The sequence below is a fragment of the Erinaceus europaeus genome, chromosome 1 (genome assembly GCF_950295315.1).
Source record: "Erinaceus europaeus chromosome 1, mEriEur2.1, whole genome shotgun sequence".
NCBI classification, from domain to species: domain Eukaryota; kingdom Metazoa; phylum Chordata; class Mammalia; order Eulipotyphla; family Erinaceidae; genus Erinaceus; species Erinaceus europaeus.
The window spans coordinates 5,293,068-5,316,717 of NC_080162.1; positions in this window are offsets into that span (position 1 = coordinate 5,293,068).

Below are 23,650 nucleotides of genomic sequence, written 5' to 3' on the forward strand. Positions count from 1 at the left end.
CCCTTGTTATTGCTATTATTGTTGTTGTTATTGCTGTTGTTGTTGGATAGGACAGAGAGAAATTGAGAGAAGAAGGGAAGAAGGGGGAGAGAAAGATAGACACCTGCAGACCTGCTTCACAGCTTGTGAATTGACCACCCTGCAGGTAGGGAGCCGGAGGCTCGAACCTAGATCCTTATGCTGGCCCTTGTGCTTTGCACCACATGCACTTAACCTTTTCACTCTTAATAGCTCCCCCACCACTTTATTGAGGAGATTGATTGTTTATAGTTTATTCTTCTGCACATAGGTACAACCTGTCATCTATGCAGGACAAATGTCTACAAGACACACTCTCTCCCCAGTCTAAATATTTCATTATCATACCCCAAGACCCCAGTGCTGGGCTAGACTTGTGGGTGGGAGAGAGACGACCAGGGACTCATGGCTTTGTGGGATGCAGTTCAATCTTTATTAATGAGGAATGCAGTGCAAGCTATCTAATCTAATCTCTCTTCATTAGAAAGCCCTGTCCTTTATATCTCCTGAGGAGGAAGTGCCAGGTTGGAAGAGGAAGTACATAGGACAGGGGGTGGGGAGAAGGAAAAATTGAACCAGTGGGGATTAAACTATGGAAAACAGGATGTGACTAGGAAAGGGGGTGGAGTGGAAAAAGAGTGTGAACCAGTGAGATTAAACCAGTGCAGGCAAAACAATGATTATGCAAATATACCACAGAGTCAAGCAATGCAACAGAAGGGGTCTAAGAAGCAGAATTTAGAAGCAGACCAACACCCCAGCACCATTAAGACTTAGCTAGGACAGGGAGCCAAGTGGTGGCACACCTGGTTACAAAGACCTGGACTCAAGCGCCCGGTCCCCACCTTCAGGAGGAAAGCTTTCCTAATGGTGAAGGAGGGTTGCAAGTGTCTCTCTATCTCTCCCCATCTTTCTCTTTCCCTTTCCCTTGATTTATGGCTCTCTCACCCCAAAAAAATATTAAAGAACTAAAGACTTATCTGGAACCAAAAGAGACCAATACCTCCACCTGTGAACAGAAATGATAAAGGGAGGGGCTGGCATCCAGGAGTGGTGGATTCATCCTACAGGCACAAGAACAGTGATACCCTGCTGGGGCAAGTGAAAGGCAGCAACCACAGCACTAACTTTTCTCTTGTATGGCACTCCCACCCAGTGTCAAGACTCAAGCCTGATCTCTCCATGGCGAAGCACGTGCCCTGCCCAGTGAATATCTCTTTCTCGCCATAGCTTTCTTACTTATAAACTAGAAATCTATTTTATTATTTTATTTTTTATTATCTTTATTTATTTCTTGGGTAGAGATAGCCAAAATTGAGAGGAGAGACACACACACACACACACACACACACAGAGAGAGAGAGAGAGAAAGAGAGACCTGTAACACTTCTTTACCATTCACAAATCTTCCCCCTGCAGATGGGGACCAGGGACTTGAACCCAGGATCTTAGGCTTTGTAACATGTGCACTCAACTAGATGTGTCACTATCCAGCCCCCTATTTTATAAGATTATAAAGGATTCATTGATCTTTAATATTGTATTTTAGAAATTTAAAGCATTCCTTGCAAACTGGCACAGCTTTTTTTTTTTTTTTTTGAAGATGCGTGGATGGATAGTCCTTAAACAAATGAACAAGGAAGTACCTTAGGATCCAACAATACCACTAATACCACTCATAAACATTTATGCAAAGAACATTAATTCAAAGGGAAACATACTCCCTAAGGTTCACAGCTGTAATAGTCACAGTAGAGAACGTGTGGAAGCCCCTTAAGTTCTCATCAGCAGAGGATGGGATAAAGAAGTTATGGGATATATACTTTACGGAATACTACTCTGTAATTATAAAAAAAGATGATATTGTGCTTTGGGGAGCAAAGTGAATGGAACTGGAGGCGATTCTGTTTAGTGAAGTAAAGAGAGGAAAGACAAGTACCTGGTGGTTGCATACACATGTGGAATCTGGAGAAACGGAATGCATGAACTGACAAGCAAGCAAACAAACAGAACAACCCAAAGCAGAATCCAGAAGCAAACAAACTGTCTCTAGGTGAGAACTGTGATGGGAGGGTAGGTACTACCAAACCTTGGATGGTAGGTAGAAATATACACTATACTCTTACAATCTTGTAAACCGCAAATAATTTTTAAAACTGTATATAAGGAAGAACATAAATTTAAAGCAATCCTGGTAATGGAAATTGACAAGACACCAAATAATAACTCTTCTCACCTTCTCTAAAATGGTCTGTCTGGTAGTGGCTAATGAAAAATCTTCATATCCTCTCCACAGTTCATTCCTGCTTGATTGTGTGAGTGACCCTATTTCAAGCAAGCCTCCACTACACTGGGAATACCTTATTCTTATATTCTACCCCCCCAAGCCCCACTCTACCATAGCTTTCTTTCTAAAAGAGCTAAGATGGAGCAGTGAAGACTCTGTGAACACACACACACACACACACACACACACTAAACAAAGAAAAGAAAGGGGGGAGAGAAAAGAAGATAACAAAAGAGAAGAAAACAAATGCTGAAAGTCAGTCATGTCCCTTCACTGAGTCATAGAGGAAGAGAAAGTAGAGATTGGAAACATGGGAGAAGCCAGTTAAGGCCACAGATGGGCTTAACAGTAAATAATTGACCTAAACAACTGTCATTTTCTGGTCAGCAGCAGTTGGAAACTTGTGAGATGGAGATTTCTTTAACTCAAATGCAAAAATGTTTGATTGTTGATAGACATTCTGATAAATGTCTGAGAACCTTACTCAAGAATCCTGCTTTTCATGTCCCAAACCATCTCCTAGAAGCCCCTGCTCAGTTCAGTTGGAACACTTAGGTCAAACAAACATAACACTAAAGAAACATTCCAACAACTGCTGGGTGGCAGAGCAGTTGGAAGGATTGGTAAGAGTTCAGTATTTGCTCTGTTTCCTTTGAGCTCATTATGTACGATGAGTAGGTTAGACAGGAAGGCAAGACAAACACTCTTTAGTTAATAAGTCCTGTTAAGACTCCCACAGAATGTCTTTTTTGGCTTACCATTGTGTAGTTGGAAGAAGGGTAGCATCCTTTTGGCTCTTCCCTTTTTTCCTTTTTGAAGTCAGTGGATAATCAAGAGCCTGGGTGACTGGAATGAACTTACTTTTTATTTTTATTTCTTTCTTCATCGTTCTCACATTAAGAATGTGAAATGTGTGTGAGACACATACAGGTAAGGGGAACAGTGTCTGGGTCTCATCTCCTAATGCAATTTTAAACCAAATAAAAATGTTTCCGGACTCAATATTGGCAGCCGAAAATTGATTTCCTTATTTCTAGTGTGGGAAGTGACAAGCCAAGAAGGAGTGTGTCCAAGTTTTTCTTTTTTTTTTGGGGGGGGGGGTTTCTGTTATGCCCCAACTTTGGTTAATACCAAACAAATAAAATCCAACAAAGTGCTGGTTAAATAGAGTGTCTGCATGAAGTGACTCTCTGCCGGGATAGCCTGAGGGTACTTCTTCCCGAGCTAGTGCTCTCTGGGTTGGAGAGAACTCAACTGGAGCCGATCTAGGCTGCTGCGTGGGAGAGGGATCAGGAACTCGTGCCACACTAACTTCGCTGGAGATACACTCTGGAACTTTCGGAGCTGGAAAGCAATTTCCAAGTGTCTTTAATCAGAAGAGCAGCTGTTTTTATACTCTCCAAGTAGGGTGGAAACAGGATGTGATATAGAGAGGGTGGAGAGAAAAATGACTGGTGACAATCAGAGTGTGACAAGGAGAGGATCAGGGCGTGACAAGGAGAGGGGGTGGAGCAAAAACATATCATGAAACAGTGGGGATTGAACCAATGCCCTGGAGGGAGTGTGGTGCTTTATGTAAATGTAAAAGTGATTTATGTAAATAGATCAAAGCTTTGAATGGGATTAAATCTATCCCTATATAGGCATATGGTTAAGCAGAAGCCAGGGGGAGCTGGCATACTATCCAACATCTCCCCCTTTCTTTTTAACTATTTGCCATAGTATCAGGAGTGTGGGGCACTTTGTGAGGCAGGGAGACTGATAAGAGGCACACCTTTTTGGGGGTTCTACTGTCCCTCCTTGCTCAACCTCTCCATGGAGAGAGAGACTAACAGGATTGACACACCCCTCAGGCTCAAGCCCTTCCAAGCTCAACCATATCCTCACAATTCCCCAACATCTCCCTCTTACTTAATGGCCATATATAACTGGGTCAATGTCTGTAAAAGGCTTCATCTCTGTCAGGGGAATAGCAGTGTAGGGGTGAACAGAAACCTGTTGGGAAGAAAGCAGAATGATAGCGTGTAAGTGTTTTCAAAAAGAACTATCACAAGACAGGGAGGGATAAGTAAGAATAGCAAGAGACAGAGTGAGCTTGATGGGTGTAGGAGTGGGGGCCTGATAAGCTGAGGTGCTAGAGGGGTGATCTGGCATTGCAAAATCCCGAGTCAGCTGGCGGAAAGTTCTATGAACTGCTACAGTCATTCTTCAAGAAGTCCAGCAGTATAAAGGGAGTGTCCAGCAAGTTCTATAGAAGCATCAGTCCAATGTCAACGGCCAGGAAATAAATGCCACACCTCTATCTTGATGGAGGAGGACAGCCACTGGAACTTTTCTTCTCTGTAGAGAGTGACCTGGAACTGCCAAAACATGATGGGCGAAACAGAAGCAGGAAGAGCAGACACCGATGGTTGAGAGAAAGGCAGTAGGAAAGTCTTGTCCTTTGGAGTCTGTGAATCAGGTTCTCCAGATCATGTCAGGTTACATCATGGGTTTCAGGGGATGACTGTAATTGTGGATGATGTCAGAGGTCAGGGGTCCAAGATGGATTTCTGGGGATTCTATATGAGCAGATGTTTCTTTATGCGAAGGCTTGTCATAGCTGTAGTCAATTACTTATGAAAAAACTTTGTAACAAATTAGAAGTTTACTACAATTGATAACTCAATGATTATAATTAGTTTAGGTATCTTTATAATTTCGTGTAAAGGTCATTTTATGTGACCTCATGTAGCAGTCTCTATATAGCAAAATTTTCATACCGAATTTAAGTCACATATATTGATTCTTAACTATTTTTACATTGGGTTTTTAAGCAAACTCAGGTTACTAGAGTTAACACATTTTAGTGACAATTCTTTTTGGTACATTTACAATATCAGATTGATGCCAAATTTGTTGTGGATTAATTTCCACAAGATAGCTTACAGGACATTCTTGGGGGCCCTCCAAAAATGTCCTGTATAGAGGATTTGTATTTTAACTTAGGAGATGATGAATTGTCACATTGAATATTTAGAGTTTTACCTTAAACACTCAGTTACTTTAATGAATTGATTTTACCTCTTCTCGTAAGAATGTAGCTTCGAAGTTACAATTTAACCGTTAAGTTAATGTTTACCAAACTTGAAACTCGCATATTAAACATATAGTTTATAACACACAGGAGGAGAAAAACTTGTAAATAAGACATATCATTTCAAATGCGAATTTAGATCTACTGTCATAGTTGAACCATCTTTACTCACATAGTTTAAGACTAAACATTTCATATTTATATCAAGACTTAAAAAAGAAATCAAAAAGGGGAATGAACAATTTTTGGACTGTTTCTGGACGTCTCCAGAAACCATGGCTGCGTCCAGCCATTTTATATAAAGTCAGTTAACTTTCAGAGTACTCTGAGCACAATGGGTCGTACAAAAATTTTGCTCACTCAACTCACTCAATTTTTTTTTTCACTCACTCACAAAACACAACTGGCCAGTCATAGCATAAGACATTCGGGGGTGGGGGTAGAGTTCTGTGAATCTGATTTTTTTTTATTCTGCCATGCTGTATTATGGATCCTGGGGTGCAACCTGCAGACAGTCCTCTTGCAGCCAGTCTTCTTGCAGTGTTTCTTGTTCTTCAGGGATATCAGCGCCATCATGTGGGTATTGCCGGACATGGCAGGCAGGAACCCAAACAGGCTTGGAGTCATTTTGTGGAAAAATGCATGCGAAACCCCTCCCCATAGTCAACAGGGGGTCACGTCATTTCCAAATTTTATCAAGTGGGTCTTTCCATTTGACTTTAATAGCTGGGAGGGTGGGTGGTGTTTGCCAATGAGGAATAATAGGAGGTTGGTCTGAGTTTTTGTAAATATTAAAGAGATTTAATGTAGTTAAGGCTTTTACCAGCTGGATATTGGGGGGGTACATTTCCCCTTTTTCTTTATTTAATTGAGCCTTAAGAGTTTGATGGGCCCTCTCAACAATGCCTTGTCCCTGTGGATTATACGGAATGCCTGTAGTATGAGTAATGTTCCAGAGGGAACAAAAATCTTTAAATTGTTTGCTGGTAAAAGCATGTCAATTATCCGTTTTAAGTTGAAGAGGTGAGCCCATTACAACAAAACAGGAGAGCATATGGCTTATAAGATTTTTTGAGTTTTCTCTAGTCTGAGCTGTAGCCCACATAAACTTAGAGAAGGTATCAATTGAGACAAACACATATTTTTGTTTGCCAAAGTTGGGTATGTGGGTAACATCAATTTGCCAAAGAGCATTGGCTTTTAAACCTCAAGGATTAACCCCCAGAGTTTGAATAGCAGGTGTTTTGATTAGAACTGCACAGGAGGAACATGTAGCAAGAATACGTTTTAACTGTGGCAGAGGAATATCAGGAAATCGAGCTCGAAGACCTTTAAGATTAACATGGGTTAGGGAATGAAAGTCAGCAGGATTAGAGACAGAGGCTAGGAGAATTCCTGTGGAGGCAAGGTGGTCAGCTGCAGCATTCCCTTCTGACAGGGGACCAGGAAGAGGGCTGTGGGAACGTGGGTGCTGAACATACAGTGGTTGGGTTTGAGAACAGAGCATAGAGGCAATTTGAATTAAAAGAGGAGATAGTGGGTTGTCATCAATTCTTACATAAGATCGAGCAAGCCATGGAAGTAAGTTAACAGTATACACACTGTCAGAAAAAAGGTTGAAGGATTCTGGTACAAATTTTAATGCAAGGAAAACAGCATAAAGTTCTTTGTACTGAGGGGAATTATCAGGAAGTTCAGTAAAGAGAGGTTTGGGATATTGCTGGTCTGGATAATATATAAGGGCAGCAGCTCCCTTTTTTCCACCATCAGTGAACACTGTAGGAGCAGAGGGGATGGGATCTTGAGAGAAAAGTTTAGGTACTAGTAGAGGCAACAGAGGTAAAGAAGCTATCAAATTATTAGAGGGAAAATGATTATCTAATTGTCCTGGAAAACCCATTAAACTTATGGCAAAACGAGAATGGTGGTGTATGAGCCATTCTGTATCTGTGAGAGAAAAGGGAAGAATGATTGAATCTGGTTCCCTTCCTAAGACCTGAACCGATCTGTTTCTTCCTTGGTGAACCATAAATGCTAAGGCATCAATCTCGGTAAGGAGTCTTGGAGCTCCACCTACTGGCGTATGAAGCCATTCGAGAATGCCATGTTTCTGCCACAATGCCCCCACTACCGTGGGGGTGGAGTTAAAGATTAGAAGATTTACTGGAGAGGAGGGGGAGAACCAAATGAGGTGCATGTCCTGGAGAGCCTGGTTAACTTTTTCCAGTGCCAAGGAGGCTTCGGGGGTTAACATACACTTTGAGGAGGGCTGTTTGTTTCCTTTTAACAGATCGAACAGAAGTTGCAGGCAGCTCGTAGGCAGATAAAGATACTGCCTAAGCCAATTCAAATTTCCAAGAAAACTTTGTAAAGAAGCAAGAGTGAGATTAGAAGGGAAAGTAACACAAGGTTTTAAAGGACGAATCTGCATTAGGTAAATCTCTGAGCCTACGAAAAATATTGGAGGGATTAGCTGTATCTTCTCAGGAGCTACATTAAGTTCACTTCTCTTTAAGGCAGGGATTAGAAAATCATGTAGGGCAGAGAGATCTGTAGCTAATTCTCCCCATATTAACACGTCATCCATATAATGAAAAACCTTAAGGCCCTTATGAATATATGGAAAAAGGGCAGATTTAACAGCCTCTTGACAAATAGTAGGACTATTAGCCATGCCCTGGGGCAGTACCACCCATTCAAATCTATCAGCAGGGCTGGCATTATTAATAGAAGGAACAGAGAAAGCAAAACGTTTACAATCTTGTGGGTGTAAGGGAATAGAGAAAAAACAATCCTGTATATCAATAGCTATGATTGATTCCTGTAGGAATCACAGAAGCAAAAGGCAAACCCCTTTGGGGGGAGCCCCAAACCTGCATGGTTTTATTAACCGCACGAAGATCTTGGAGGAGTCACCATTTTCCTGAGCACTTTTTAATTGCAAAGACTGGAGTATTCCATGGGCTCCGAGAATGACGAATGTGTCCCAAAGATAACTGCTCTTGAACGAGTTCTTTTAAAATTTCTAGCTTCTCCCTAGGCAAAGGCCACTGTTCCACCCAGACAGGCTCATTAGAAAGCCAATCTAAGCAGGGAGTTCTGTTACGAACAGTGGCAGTTAGTATTGGGGGTACTGGTTGGGTCTAGCAGTCTCACAGGAGTGAGTGTGGTGTCCTGCAGAGGTGTCTGAGGATATCACTACATCTAAAGATTCCAGCAAGTCTCTTCCCAATAAATTGGTGCTTATATCAGCTATTAAAGGCTGAAAGCGTCTGGTAGTCCCTTCTGGATCTTCCCACACAAGGGAATCTCGTGTGCAGAATGCCTGAGTCAATCCTCCAACACCATGTAAGCACGGTCCTGGGAGGAGTTCCCAACTCTGGAGAACCTCTGCTTGTCTTAATATTGTCTTATCTGCTCCCATGTCAATCAAACACTTAAAAGGAATATTACCAATCTTTACTGTCATAGTTGGGTGACCCCTTTCTAAAACAGGGGTAGCCCATAAAATCTCAGGCTCCGAATTTGAGCTGTTCTCTTGCTCCAGCCGGTTATTTCTATGCTGGAAGTTCCCACATACCGCGGGTTTCTCCTTCTGCTCACCCTCTGTTATTGTTACTTGGCATGGTGGGTGTAGCGATGGATTGGGTCCCAAGCTGGGCTTCTGTTTGTGGAAGAAGGGCACAGCACCAAGCGGGCGACCTGCTTCCTTCCCTCTTGGGGGCGGGGCTAAGGGAAGCTCCACACCTAGTTTAAATCCCTGTTTACATTTGGCAGAGGCGTGCCTTTCCTATGGAACCTTGACCAACAATCTCTCCTCCAGTGAAATCCTTTCTGGCATCTGGGACAAGGTATTCGTGGTCTATGATTTCCTGTCTGGAGGCGGGGTTGCCCTGACTGGAGACGGGGTTTCCCTGACTGGAGGCGGGGTTGCCCTGACTGGAGGCAGGGTCGCGGTCTATTTTCTGGACATTGGTTACGCCAATGCCCTTGGCGACTGCACTGAAAGCAAGCCCCTTTTTGCTTATGTAAGGTAGCTGCATAGGCCTGTAACATAGGTCCTTGGAAAGAGCTTGATTGGAGATCCTGTGTAGCTATAATCCAAGTATCTGGGTGTTCGTTTTTAAGAGTGATACTGGCCTGTCGAAAATGCGGAAGCATTCCATCCCAGAATATGGATCGCTGGAGGAGAAAACGAGCGTCAGGATTATAAATCTTCCTTTCCAAACCCGACTGGACCCTAGCAATGAATTTAGCGAGGGATTCATCATGTTCTTGTTGAAGGGAGAGAATGGGGGCTGAGGCCGCTCCCATGGGTGGTGTTAATGGCTCCCATGCTTTTAATGCACACAGGCGTACCTGATCAAAATACCCCGGTGGAAAATTCCCCTCTGGCTGATTTTGAATATTTTTCTGCGATTGTTGTAAACATTCGTCATGAAAAAATGCCTCCCATTGCAGGAAGAGGGGGCCTGGGAGCATAGCACGAGTTACATCCCTCCAATCTTGGGGGGTATTAAGGTTCTGAAGCAGGCCTTGTAAAATGGACCTGGTCCATGGGGCATGAGTACCGTCATCCTTGATAGCCTGGCGTAGTTCCTTCAGGTCTGTGGTGGAATATGGATACCAGGCCTGAGGTTTTTATCTCTTGGGGGTGACATTGACCGGAAATGTGTGGACTTGCTCTGATAAGTGTGTAGCAGTAGGAGGAGTCACCGAAGTGGAAGCTTCTGGACAAGCCGCCGAAGAAGTGGTTTTGGAGGCTACAGGAGAATTCGGACATGTGTCTGTCAAAACAGGGGTGGGTGAAGAAGCAGCCGTGGAGGCAGCAGGAGGTTCCGGACATGTGTCTGCCAAAATGGGGGTGGCCAAAGAAGTGGCTGTGGAGTCCAAAGGAGAATTCGGACATGTGTCTGCCAAAATAGGGGCCTCAGGGCAAGATGCCAAAATAGGGGCCTCAGGGCAACATGCAGAGGAATTAGAGTGGGTCAAGATCACGACAGGCCTTTGCTTCTTCTTGTTTTTAAGGTGCTGGTTAAGTTCTATGATCACTTCCTTTATCTCTTGGACCTCAGCCTCTAGGTCCTTAAGCCTTTTGAGAGGTTGCCTTATATATCCCTTAAAAGCTGCTATGATGATCAACAGGATATAAGGTGCAGCCCCTAGAAAAATTTCCCAGATATATAAAAATTGTATACTGGAAAAAGAATGCAGAATTTGGAAAAGATTTTCCATGGTGGAGAGATCTCAGGAAAACAATAAGAAAGAAAAAAAATCACAGTGCCTTAACACAATATTGCAGATACCCAAAAGGTGTGTACTTATCTAGGATGTCTTCTTGTAAATCTGCTGCTTACATGTCCCTGTTCTGGGCGCCAGATGCTGGGATAGCCTGAGGGTACTTCTTCCCGAGCTAGTGCTCTCTGGGTTGGAGAGAACTCAACTGGAGCCGATCTAGGCTGCTGCGTGGGAAAGGGATCAGGAACTCGTGCCACACTAACTTCGCAGGAGATACACTCTGGAACTCTCAGAGCCGGAAAGCAATTTCCAAGTGTCTTTAATCAGAAGAGCAGCTGTTTTTATACTCTCCAAGTAGGGTGGAAACAGGATGTGATATAGAGAGGGTGGAGAGAAAAATGACTGGTGACAATCAGAGTGTGACAAGGAGAGGATCAGGGTGTGACAAGGAGAGGGGGTGGAGCAAAAACATATCATGAAACAGTGGGGATTGAACCAATGCCCTGGAGGGAGTGTGGTGCTTTATGTAAATGTAAAAGTGATTTATGTAAATAGATCAAAGCTTTGAATGGGATTAAATCTATCCCTATATAGGCATAAGGTTAAGCAGAAGCCAGGGGGAGCTGGCATACTATCCAACAACTCTCTTGGCCAAATAATGGGGCATCCTGAGGATATATACACTTGGGCCAAATGCCAATATTTTGACTAATCCTAAAACACGTATAGGGATGAGGGTGATACAGAAGACAAAATAAAGCTGTGATTCAAGAGGATATTAGAGAGTTTCATTTATAATTAACATGCAAGTTAAGGGTACTGGATGGTGGCACACTGGCTTAAGCACACATAGTACAAAGCACGAGGACCTGAACAAGGATCTTGGTTCAAGCTCCCAGGCTCCCCACCTGCAGGGGGAATGCTTCACAAGCAGTGAAGCAGGTCTGCAGATGTCTTTCTCCCTCTCTATTCCCCCCTCCTCTCTCAATTTTCTGTCTTATCCAATTAAATGGAAAAAAATATCCTCTAGGAGCAATAGATTTGTAGTGCAGGCACTGAGCCCCACGCATAACTCTGGAGGAAAAAGAAAAAAGTAAACAAGTGAAAAAGTACAAAAACAGTGATGCATAAGTGATAAAACTAAAACAACTTTGGTGTTATCATTCCAAAAGATGCTGGTTGCATTCCTGTTCAAGAAGAATCTTAATCTCCTCACTGATGACGTCTGTGTGAGTCATCTTCTCTTTCCCCCACTGTGCTTGATCACGTAGATTGCTTTAAAAAATAAGAATACCAAATGTTAGGGAAGCTAGAATAAAATTTACCTGTATAAGAAGGGCCAGGGCAAGTGGTGGTAGGTATGGTAAAAGGCACAAACCACCAGCCTTTAGGATATTAGTGTAAGCTCCCAGCCCCTCCCTGCTTGGGGAAAACTTCCTAAGCAGTGGGATTGTCCTGCACATCTCTCTCTCCCACCGTCCCTTCTCATCATCTTCTTGTTTTTATAAAGTTGTGATATAAAGACATCAGGATTCAGACTTACTTCCTCTAGGTAGTTTTGATAATCAATATCCAGACTGCAAAAATGTGCCAAATGGTGACATAAGAATAAAGCCTCGTGAATATGTTCAAATTTCAACTCTGAGCACGTTTGATAGTAGTGAAGACAATACAGAAATATGAAAGGGGAGCCAGGCAGTGATTCTCCTGGTTGGCCATGCATGTTGCCATATGCAGGATCTGGGGTTCAAGCCCTTGGTTCTCTACCTGCAGGAGAAAGCTTCACAACTGATAAAACTGGGGTGCAGATGTGTCTCTTTTGATCTCATTCTCTATCTCTTCCACCCTCAATTTCTCTCTGTTCTATCAAATAAAAGAAAGAAAAAAAGATAGAAAGAATGAAAAGAAAATAAAGAATGACCACCCTGATGACATTATCCGAGTACCAGGGATAACCATGATGACAACTGTTAAAAGACTTTAACTGAAATTTTAGGTTTTCAGAATATACAGACCAGTAGAACAGGAACTGGCATCAAATGTTCTCTTGACAGGATTCATATTATTCTGTGTGTGGTATTTTAAATTCCAGAGTGATAGAATATAGAAGGAAGAGAGAGAAGGAAAGAGGGAGGGAAGGAAAGGAGGAAGAAAGATAAGGACAAAGAAAAAAGAGGAAGGAAGAAAGAGAAGGATGGAGGGAAGGATAGAAAGGAGGAAGGAAGGAAGGAAGGAAGGAAGGAAGGAAGGAAGGAAGGAAGGAGAAAATAAGGGGAAATGACCTATCAGGAACAACACAATAGACCCCTTTGTGGGCCCCAATAGGACCTTGCCCTCAACTTGGATCAACAATGGTAGACAATATTCCATCTTCTGAAGGGAGGATGGACAACATACTCTATGCTGCACCTGAGGAAGATGGGTCAATATTGGGGCAGCTTGGAATTTTCTTACTCATGACCACAGAATGTGAGCTCATATCTACAGGGATGCAGAAGTCACATAGGCTCCTAAGCTGAATATGGGCCTCAGATCACATCAAATCTATGGGATTTGCAGTCAACAATATTTATACACCTTTCCCATATTTGAAAGCTACTCTCTTCCCTGATCCAGCTTTCTGGTCCTTCTGCTAGCCATGACATCACCTCACACGACAACAATTAGGATCCACCTGCATATCAGATTTCAGGATCAGGAAAAGAAAAAAAAAAACAAAAAAACAGTAGTATAGCCACAGGCCCTTTGGAATATAACTAAAATATGCCTACTAGCTATCTACAAAATGGAAGGCCCCTCAGCTCTTCATCTGCACTATTCCAACCTTTAGGTACATGATTGGTTGACAATTTGTTTGGATTTGTATGTTAACTTTCTCTTCAACCATCAGTTCCAGATGCTAGCAGAATTCAGACCAGACTGCCCTGAACAGACAACCCCACCAATGTGTCCTGGAGCTCTGCTTCCCCAGAGCCCTTACACACTAGGGAAAGTGAAAGACAGTCTGGGAGTATGGACCGACCAGTCAATGCCCATGTTCAGTGGAGAAGCAATTACAGAAGCCAGACCTTCCACCTCCTGCAACACACAATGATTCTGGGTCCATGCTCCCAGAGGGATATAGAATGGGAAAGCTATCAGGGGAGGGGATGGGATATGGAGTTCTGGTGGTGGGAATTGTTTGGAGTTGTACCCCTCTTATTCTATGGTTTAGTCAATGCTTCCTTTTTATAAATAAAAAAGTTAAATAGAAAAGGAGGGGGAATGAAAATAAAAGAAGAAATATGAAAATAAAAGAAGGGTGTGGGATAGATAGCATAATGGTTATCAGCGACTCTCACATCTGAGATTCCAAAGCCCCCCCACCTCCACCCACCCACCACCATAAGCCAGAGCTGAGTGGCTGGGGTCATAGCATAATGATTAGGCAAAAAACTTTTATGTCTGAGGCTACAAGGCTCCAGGTGCAATTCCCAGCACCACCATAAGCCAGAGCTGAGCAGAGCTCTGTTCTTTCTCTCTGTATCTTTCTCATTAAAATAAATAAAATACAGATGAAAAATTAAGATTCCCCAGAGGCTCTTTGAGAGATCACTTACATAATATGTTTGTTTTTTTTACATAGAGGACCTAGGTTCAAGCCTAGATCCCACTGCAATGGGAATGCTTCAGTGATGTGCTGTCTTTTCTTGTCTTTATCTAAAAAAGCAGTCCAAACTGAAGCCCCAGAGACAACCACAAAAGAAAATATTAAAAAGGAAAAAGAATTAAGTTTCTACCCTAAGCAAAAGTGAGTGGTGGTTACTCCCTTCCTTTCTAGTTAGTAGCTTTTTTTTTTCTTTCCCCAACAGAGCACTGTTCAACTCTAGTTTATGGTGGTGCTGGGGATTGAACATAGGAGTTTGCAGCCTCAGGCATGAGAGACTCTTTAAATAACTATTATGCTATCTACCCTTAGCCTAGTAGCTTTTACTTTTTTCCTGTCTACAGGAAATCCACCTAACTCAACAAGACAAACACGGACTCAAAGTGAAAAGATGTCTAACTATCATACAGGTCAATGGCCCACAAAAAAGGGCAGGAACAGCTATTCTCATATCTGACACGATAGACTTTACCAAGTTTAATGTCCATAAGTTCTTCTCTACCATTTAATTTCAACTATATTTCTTCTATTAAGAAGATTTATATTTAATCTCATCTCTACTTGTGTAATGAAAGAACTTTCTCCTTCTTTCTAAGATTCTAGGTCTCCATCAAGAAAGGTATCTTTCACAATACAAGAGGAAGTATGTACTCATTAAAAGTGAGAGTGGGGCCAGAGGCAACGGTTGGTTCAACTGGTAGAGATTAGACTTGCCTGCCTGAGGCCCCTGGTCTGATTACAGGTCCTGCAGCTATCCAGTGGTCTAGCTTATTTCTATCTCTTTCTGTCTAGAGTAAAACTTTAACTCATATGTAATAAATAAAATTCAACTTAAGCAAAATCAGAGTATTTTGACCTATTCAACTGAATAGATCAATAGGCAACTAACTTCTAGTTTTTGTTTGTTTGTTTTGATAATTCTAGATCTAAATTATAAATGTAAGGATCCTATTTGTACATTGAACTGTTTCTAAGCTGTCCAGAAAGTGTAGAAAGTGAAGATTGTAACCTGTGGAGGTTCTCATCTGAAACTGGAGTAATTAACAGACTGTTTTGAACCTAAATTTCAATATATTCTTGTATTTTCCTTTCATCTTTAGGTATGTAGCTATTCTAGGGAAATTTTGTCCTGTGGAAAAATTGTCATCTAGTGGAAAGCAAAACAAATATAAAATTTTATAGGGTATCTCTCTATTGAGCCCACCTAAATTAAGCTTCCTTTGTTTCCTGACAGAGGCTTCATCTTGTGTTCACTGAAATCTCATTACATATCATTTCCTATTCACAAATGTTTGTTAAGATTCTAAAGCATGACTTTACACTGCAGGAAACTAAGACTGAGATAATAGGCACCTTTGTACATTTTCTATTATTTCTCTAGAATTTAAATTGGATTGGATTTAAATCCATATAATATGACTGCAGAATCTCTTATTTTTATGTATTAATTTTATTATTATTATTTTTTACACCACCAATGTCATCAAAGGAACTTGGGGCCTACACAACAAATCCACCACTCCTAGTGACATTTCTTATTTTTTCTTTGAATTTGTTGATAGAGACAGAATGAGTAGGAAGGAAGAGATTGAGAGGGAGAGAGAAAGAGAGACACCTACAACACTGCTTCACTGCTCCTGAAACTTTCCCCCTGCAGGTGGAGACTAGGGGCTTGAACCTGGATCCTTGTGCATGGGAATGTGTGCTATCAAGCCCAGCCCCCTTTCAACTTTGAGGAACTAAATTAAGTGGCATCTCACACTGTTACATCTTTTTTTTTTTTTTTGCCTCCAGGGTTATTGCTGGGACTCGGTGCCTGCACCACGAATCCACTGCTCCTGGAGGCCATTTTTTTTTTCCATTTTGTTGCCCTTGTTGTTTATCATTGTTGTTGTTATTGCTATCATTGTTGTTGGATAGGACAGAGAGAAATGGAGAGAGGAGGGGAAGACAGAGAGGGGAAGAGAAAGATAGACACCTGCAGACCTGCTTCACTACCTGTGAAGCCATGAAGTGACTCCCCTGCAGGTGGGGAGCTGGGGGCTCAAACCAGGATCCCTATACTGGTCCTTGTACTTTGCACCACCATGCATGCTCAACCTGCTATGCAACCGCCCGGCCCCTGTTATATCTATTTTTAAGTGAAAAGTGAAGGCATTGAATCAGAAAAGTGTAAAACATGCTTTTATGTAATAACTTCAAAACTTTTAGTAGACTGCAATTACAAATATTTCATATTTTTTTGCCAATCCCTGTTCAGCGCACCATTATGCCAGGCTAGCTTCGCAGGCAGGAGAGAGAGACGACCAGGGACTCATGGCTGAGTGGCACGCAGTTCAGTCTTTATTCATGTGGAACACAGCGCAATCTAAGCTATCTCTAATCACAATCCTGTCCTTATATATCTTGAGGTGGAAGAGTCAGGTCTGAAGAGGATGTACGTAGGATAGGGGGTGAGGAGAAGGAAAAAAACATGCAAAACAGTGAGGATTAAACCAATGCCCTGGAGGCAGGGCGGTGCTTAGTTAACAGTGGTTATGTAAACAGAATACAGTGTTAAGCAGGGGGATTAAACCAATGAAACAGAAGGGGTCTTAGAAGCAGACCAACATTTTTTATACGCATTTCTTGCAGGGTGGCTGACATTTTACTCAGTATTTTACTCACCTTAGATTCTCGACTGACAGATCAAGTTTATCTTTGAAACATTGATTACTCCAGTCTTTGCTAATGAAGGAAAAGATATATACACAGTGGATCACTACTCAGCTATTAAGAATGGTGAAGTTATCTGCTTTGCTTCCTCCTGCATGGAGCTTGAAAGACTCTGGTTAAGTGACATAAGTCAAAAAGAGAAGGCTGAATAGGAAATGAGCTCCCTGGTAGGTGGAACCTAAGAAACTAGAACAAAAAGGGAAAATGCAAAGTAAAGCCCGGGCTGAATTTTGTGTGTTACATCAAAGTGAAAGACTCGGAGGAGGGCAGGGAGGAAAGGAAAAAAAAATAAATAAAGGGAAGGAGGGTGGGAGCTGCTTTGTGGTCCTGGTACATCATGGTGGGACAGAACCAAGTTTGGGCATGAGAATGCTTTTGCAGACACCTATCACACGCCTTGTGTCAACAATGAATGGCAGAGTGAGCCATTAATTCCTTAATAAAAGTATTTTACAGAGAGATACAGTCGGCTGTATGTGACTATTTAACATTCTTCTAATATTTATTCCACTTTCTTCCACATTTTATTAGCCAAAACATGACATAGGACCAAGCATGCCATCAATAAAACTTGAGGACTGATATCAAAGATTCATGAGGGGCCAGGTGGTGGAACACCTAGTGAAGTGCATGTAGTTAACTAAATGTTAAGGACCTGCACAAGGATCTGGGTTCAAATCCCGCCTCCCCTCATGCAGGAAAGATGTTTCATGTGAAGCCGGGCTGTAGGTATCTCTCTTCCTCCCTCTCTATCTTCCTCACCTGTCTCAGTTTTTCTCTATCCTATACAGTAAAGTGGAAAAAAAAAAGTCTGTCTGGCAGGATTCATAGTGCAGGCACTGAGCCCCAGCAATAACCTAGAGGCAAAAAAAAAAAAAAAATGTGAGCAATCTATCCCAGTTTCAATGGTATCACAATATAGTGCTGTGTTTATTATTATTAATTATCTCCTTGCTTTGACTTTAAGCTCCCTGGTTCGTTATTTGCCATGCCATATTCAATGTGTCATACTATTTGACACCAAGGTGATTCATTCTTTTTAATTCTTATGAATTATGTAAAGTAAAGAATAAACACACACACACACACGCAGGGGAGAAAGAGAGAAGAGATAGAGAGATAATAACTCCAGAGAAGACCCTAATGTTGTAACACTCCATGAGGTGCCAGAACTTGAACCCAAGCCTCAAGCAAAGCGGGGTACACAATCAACAGCTTAAGCTAACTTCTAGTTCTCGGACTTCTTTTTTATTCTTTAGAAGATAGAAGGATCAAGAGAGATCTTTGAGTTCCCTTTTATTCGACATTTATGAAGGTTCCGTTCTCACTTAAACCAGGCAAAATGCTGAGGTTTTGTTAATACCTTCAATTCTAGTCCAATACCACAGAGTTGATCCTAGCTTTCTCCCCTGCACAACTTTATCTCCCTTTTCTGACAGGGAGGAATCTGGCTCTCATTACCTCCAGCCTCTAAATGCAACCAATTCTTTGACACCACCCACTGGCACAGTCTTTTCACACTGGTTGCAACCTTCATTGAATTTGACAAGACTGGGCCACCTACTTCATTGGGTTTTCCTAATGGCTTTTTTGATGAAAGAAAGAACAAAAGACAATAAATATTTATTTAAAGACATTAAGAGAAAGGAGCCAATGGAAAAAGAAAAGGGAAGGGAGGATGAAGAGAAACTTTACCCATATGATTGCATTTAAGCCTTTGGAGAGTCCTGTGAGGAAATAATGATTGCTATCTTCATTTCAAAGAGGTAGAAGAGACTGGCTTCTTCAAGGTCACAGCTAGTCATTGATGAAGCTGGGATCAAACCCAGCCATGGGCCCCTGCTACACAGACTCCAAGGTGACAGTCTGCAGCCTTTTATCTCCTCACCCTTATCCGTGGCATCCTGCACTTAGAACATTTCATTAGTCTATGTGTCTACTCGGACTGCAATTGCTTAGCCCCTAGCGCAAGAAGAGTTTACTCCAAGGGCTAGAACGAATGTAAACAGAGAATGGGGTCGATCGCAGCTCCATGTGGTGCTATAATGACATCAGAATGCAGCTCAGTCAAGTCACTGGAGCCTCTATGAGCCACACTGTCTCCATGTTTGCACATGTTCAGTCTTATTTTTATTAACCATGACAATGCCCAGCAGGATCCATTTTGTCTGATTATCCTCAAATGGAGAAGAATATTAAAAGGCAGGATAATTAAAAATATATGCCCAAACAAAGGATGTGTCTACAATTCCTTTTTTAGTGCTTTGAAATAGTTCGAATTTCTCAGCTGGCTCTCGTGTATAGATCACTAAAAGGATGTCTTAAATTTAGACATATGTCTTCGTTCTGTTTAATATGCCAGAACAAAAACATAGCTTGAGACCACCATGAATTGATGTCTAAGTGCTGGAACGCTAGAGAACACTCGGATTTCCACGGGGCTAGATGTCATCATAGAGTTTTTGATTGCACTTTCTCCTATGAGAACGTAGCCTTCTATTTTTAAGATCTGTCTCTTACAGTTCTTTTCCCATATTCCTCCTTCAGTCTTCATAATAGCTTGCTTTTTTATTTGATGCAACTTCAGAGAATTTAAGTAATACTCCATTTAGAAATGCTGATATTATTGAGAACAGAGGGAAACTCCCAAAGTCTAACACACATTTTTAAACAGACAAAAAGTGTCCAGTACACTTGTTAGGATATTTCCAGGTTTGAATGCATTTGAAAAAGTCTTTCAGGTAACTAGATGCAAAGGGTTTTATCATGTAGATTGAGTTTTACAACATATGGCAGGCCAGATAATTCTGGAGGGTCAGGATTAGGAATTTGAAATCCTGTTTTTCAAATTATGTGGCAATAAGAACATTGAAAAAACAAAACATTGAAAAAGAAATCCCACCCTTTCGCCTCCCAAACTTGGGTTTGTAGCAACCATCTGTTTTGTGAATGTTGGACTGTAAGATTCTCACACTTTAGGAAGGTTTATTTTGGGGTTGCAGCCAACTAGAATACCTTTAGAAGAAAAGAAATTTGAAATAATGTGATATGAATAATTGTTGAAGTAATTTAGTGAATTTACTTCCTATGAAGAATAAAATAAGTGGGGGCATGATCTTAACTGTCATGTATATGGAAGAAAGTAAAGTAAGAAAAAGAGTAAATTTGAGACCAGACCAAACTAGCATTTAGACCTAAAGATGAAGATCACGGAGCTAGAAAATTGATTTCAACGTCAGGAAGATCATATTCTACATCTTGTGACCTATCAAAGATAGAATGAGCTTCCTGATAAAATGGAAAGTCTGCACCATTAAAGACATTCATGTTTCTTTGTCTCTCTTCCTCTTTCTCTATCTCCCCTCCCCACCTCAATTTCTCTCTGTCCTATCCACCAAAATGGGGAAAAAAAAAAAAAAAGGATGCCAGTTGGCCAGTTGCAGTGGATTCAGGAGCCCAGTGATAACCCTCCCCCCAAAAAAATGACATTATCATTCATTTTTAGAGATAACTGTGATGAGCATTTTTAGAGATAATTCAGAGCATTGTGTCCCACAATGTGATGAGCATATTTATCTCCCATGGGGTTTTTTGAGTTGCAAATTCTTGTTCTGGAAGTTTCTCCCAGGTGAGGTATATATCATTAGTGCATAGGTTTGCCGGATTAATAAGTTAATAAGGGAAATGAAAAGAATGAGGCATTCCCAAGACACCAGGTATCAAAGAATTAGTATACTATTGTAGAAAGGTACTGTAATGGGCCAGGAGGCAGAACACCTGGTTAAGCGCTCATATTACAGTGGACAAGTTGGGATGCATTGGATCGACCTTCTCGTGGTGCATCCCGTGAGTACCCATTTATTGGGGAAACTGACGATCCTTCCTAGCAGACTGAATCCACATGGATCCCAGTCACTTTCAAAGCCAGCAACAAGCAGACATCAGGCTCAACCTGACGCTGTTGACTGGCTACGGAAGAAGGGCAAACGCTAGAAGAAGAAGAACAGTGGACAAGGACCCAGGTTCAAGCCCCTGGTCTCCACCTACAGGGGCAAAGGTTCAAAAAGTGCTGAAGCAGGGCTGCAGGTGTCTCTCGGTCTCTCTCCCTCTCTACCTCTCCCTTCACTCTCAATTTCTCTGCCTCTATCCAATAATAAATAAATAAACATCTATAAAAAATTAAAAGGAAAAAAAAAGGTACTGTAAAATTGATTGCTCACCTAGTAGTGACTGATGACCTCAGAGGAACAAAGGATGTGGACTCTCTTCTCAAAGAACAACTGCGATGTTTTCAGAAAACACTTATCCCCTTGGTAGGAAGTATCTTTTCCTTTTCAGCAGTGTTAGAATAGAGAAGCCATAGGAACACATATGCCTTTGCTTAGCTGAGGTGTCTTGGATGATTTAATTATGAAACCTCCTAAGATCTCACTTAGACATGGCCATAATGTATCAGATCATGTCCTAACCCTGGTACTCTAGCTCCTTTCCAGATTGGGGGTGTCTGTCTCCATCATGTATGTATTTTTCTGTATTGAGGATTCCAATTTCACATTTTCTTATGGGCTTCCACAGAAATGTGTGTGGACTTTTACAGGATGGCAGAATGACTCATCGTGCTAGGGTTTTTCACAGATCCCTGTTGTCTACTTGAGGTTGAACTTGGCTGTCTGGTGCATCCAAACTGGAGCCTCAAATCTCTTGGCATTCGCTCAAGTTTCCAATATTTCTTTTAAAGTGGTATTTCAAATTTAAATGTTCAAATAAAATTTACTGAGCTTTTTATTAGAAGAAAGTGATAATAAAGTGTAAAGAAAAGCTGTATTTCCATAAACCATCTTCTCTTCAGAGAAGTAGCATATTGGCAAATTTGGTACCATTCTACTCTTAACAAGGAGATTAGATTTGACAGTGACACTGGCTATTTGATGCTGTGATTTAAAATGCTGAAATAGTCACAAAGATAGCAACTAGCACCAGATTTATCTTGCAAACTTATATTTAGTTTATATGGACAGATGTGTGTTAGATTTGGAAAGAGCTCAAGGCACAGGCATAAAGATGCCTGGAGCTGAAAAATCAGACTTAAAGAAAGCCCTTGAGGAAATCAGCTGTAAGATAAAAGAGTGAGAAAAATTTTAAAAATATTTAACACTATTCTCTGTATAACTATGTGATATATATTTTTTTTTTCCTGAAAAAAATACAAATGCAAAAATCCCATTCAAAATTAATCTAATCTGGGAGTTGGACTGTGGGGCAGCATGTTAAGTGCATGTGGCACAAAGCGCAAGGACCCAGGTAAGGATCCCAGTTCGAGCCCCCGGCTCCCCATCTACAGGGGAGTCGCTTCACAGGCAGTGAAGCAGGTCTGCAGGTGTCTGTCTTTCTCTCCCCCTCTCTATCTTCCTCTCCTCTCTCTATTTCTCTCTGTCCTATCCAACAACAATGATGTCAATAATAACTACAACAATAAAACAAAAGGGAATAAATAAATAAATATTTAAAAAGTGATCTCATCTCGTAAAAATTTTAAGTTGGAGGGGGACGCTGAGTTACAAGATAGTTTTTGTAGGAGATGTTCAGTTTCCTGTCTGCCCATGAGAAGGAGCACAACCCAACATGGCCTCCACCAACTGATCATCTGTTTTCATCTTAGAAGACTAAGTCCCCGCTCCCCCATTTCCAGCCCCTACAAAGCTGTCCTTCCCCTGCACTGAGAGGTCTTGCATCTGCTACAATCCACAAGAGGAATAGAAAGTTTTGCCCTATATCTTTCCTCATTCAGGTGATTGTTTAAATGAGGACCCTGAAGGCCCGACAGGACATTGAAGGCAGCTCATCTGTTTGGGCGTGTGACGTGCTATACGTTTGTCTTGGGTTCAATTCCTAGAACCAAATGGCAGTCCTCTGGCACAAGAGGAAGCCTGGGTGTTACGGTCTGTCTTCTCTCTCTGTGTGTGTGTGTCTGTCTGTCTGTCTCTCTCTGAATTAAAAATCATAGGAGTGCTGTCTTGGGAGCATGAACAAGACCCTAGCACCAACCAAAAACCAAAAGGCTCCTGAAAGTGTCCTTGTATAATGCTGCCAAGACAAAATAATTGGGGCTGTTCAGCAGGGGTTTTACAGATTATTTATAAACTGAATAATCCTTGTATTCAATATTTCCATTTGTTTGTCTTTTTAACATTAAGATCCTATAAAATTATTTTTAAATATGGTGGTAAGTAGAATGAGCTCTACTAGCCTGAAATTATAAGAACAACTGAGTAATTTTATAAGTTATGTATTTTAGAATTCCCATTATTAGCAGTGTGGTTAGAGGAAGAACATGTGTTTGGAGTCTTTTCACCAAATCATGTATTTCCAGTCTGGTATGGGAATAGGAATGATAAGATTATAATTCTCTTTCTTTTCCTCCTTCTCTCCCTTCTAATCCTCCCTTCACACCCCTTCATCTCCTATTTGATTTCCTTTTTTACATAAGATCTCAAAGTTCTTTACTTAAGATCATCAGTAAAGTTTTAAGGATGTTTACACATAGTTTTCCTTTGAATGATCTGTGGCTATTTTCTCTTTAACAGAAGGAGCCCAGAAACTGAAAGAGGCAGGTGATTTTATTAAGATGAAATGAAAAATGGGTAAGAAAATTCTTAATTCACCTGTTTAT